Raw genomic sequence first — 1617 nt, 5'->3', positions numbered from 1 at the left:
ATTCAGGTTGGCTGTTTAATGACTGACTGGAATGTTGACTTAACCGCCTAATGGGGTTACTGGGAACGACCTGACACTGTATCTGGCTGCCTTATTCTCTACTTCAACAAGTAGATTTTGTTTCTGTTATTTTTACATTCAAGAAAAACATCACTAGTATTTTTACACAATCTCTTAAGGTATGCCATTTTATTCATTACTCGACTAACCAAACTTGCACCTCCATCCTTCATGGTTCACAGGGTCATATGTAACAACCACCCACACCATCTATCGCACCGAATATAATCCCAAACTAATAAGAAGAAACCTGGTTTCTAAATGTATTTTTTGATTGTATGTATTTGTTTTTTATTTCATGCAATGATGAAATGTGACTGAACCATCCAACGGAGTTGCTGAAATTGACCTGTTGCTGTATCTGGATGCCTTACTCTTGACTTCAAAAGGTGGATATTTTTTCTTTAGACAAAGAAGTTTTTAACAAACCCAATCTGTTTAAAGCTCTATTTAATTCAGATCCTTTTCCTTATAGTTTTCTTTTCATGTGTTATTCAGGTTGGCTGCTTGATGACTGACCGGGACGTTGACTGAACTGTCTAACGGAGTTTCTGGAATCGACCTGTTGCTGTATCTTGACGCCTCACTTTCTACCTCAAAAAGGTAGATATTTTTCTTTTCGATAATTTAAAATACAATGATTTCAATCTGTAAAAGCTCTGATTAATTCAGAAACTTCTTGTTTTAGTTTTCTTTTGATGTGTTATTCAGGTTGGCTGTTTAATGACTGACCGGGACGTTGACTGAACCATCCAACGGAGTTGCTGCAATTAACCTGTTACTGTACCTGGATGCCTCACTCTCTACTTCAAAAGGAGTACAATTTTTTTCTGTAGACAAACAAGACTATGTTCGTATCTGGAAAAAGTTCTTCTTAATTCAGCATCGTCCTGTTTTGTAATCAGGGCCAAATTTCATCTGGCTGTTTAAGCAAAAAATATTGCTTAACAGTTTTCTGCTAACCAAAACAAAAGCAGGATACTAGTCATAAATTGTACATGTGACACGGTATTTTGGCATATTAATGTTGTGCTTAGTTCCCTGTGGAGCTTAAGCAGCGTTGTAACATGGACCCTGATGATCTATATTTGTTTTCATATGGTTCGTCCTGATGTGAGTACATTGTTATTTTCTTTCAGATGATTGTGACGACTGCTTTTCTGCCCTCCGTCAATATGGACCATGAAGATGTGACAACACAGTACAAAGAGAGATACATCATGGCTTGAGGAGATGGACATCAAAGTATTTCTCAGCTACATACCAGGGTCCCAAGTGGAGTTTGAAAGTAGGATCTCTTTTAGCTAAGCTTAAGCTGAAAGTTTAGAAATCCATTAAAGTGCAGAAAATATACATTTCTTACGTCTCATAATTAAAACATAGTCCCATATTACCTTGCACCAATACTGTATTGTTAAGCTGCAGGCGCGTCACTTAGTGAGAGATATGCATGCTTTATAAAAAGCCATTTTTGTGGTTATTATTACACACTCATCTTTGACCTTTAAATTTAAACCTGAGTTAAATCTTGAGTTTAAAGGTCAAAGATGAGTGTAT

At 36.5% G+C, this 1617-nt stretch overlaps 1 long non-coding RNA gene across 1 annotated transcript; it reads left to right on the top strand.

Moving 5' to 3' along the window:
• Positions 1-370: 370 nt before the first annotated feature.
• On the top strand, positions 371-1335 carry LOC139935320 (uncharacterized). Its single transcript, XR_011785795.1, has 3 exons — positions 371-449; positions 559-663; positions 1200-1335. It is a non-coding gene; the product is annotated as an uncharacterized lncRNA (long non-coding RNA).
• Positions 1336-1617: the final 282 nt, after the last annotated feature.

Source organism: Asterias amurensis, chromosome 3 (genome assembly GCF_032118995.1).
Source record: "Asterias amurensis chromosome 3, ASM3211899v1".
Taxonomy (NCBI): domain Eukaryota; kingdom Metazoa; phylum Echinodermata; class Asteroidea; order Forcipulatida; family Asteriidae; genus Asterias; species Asterias amurensis.
The sequence above is the reverse complement of the archived record's forward strand: the minus strand, read 5'-3'. Positions and strand labels throughout refer to the sequence as shown.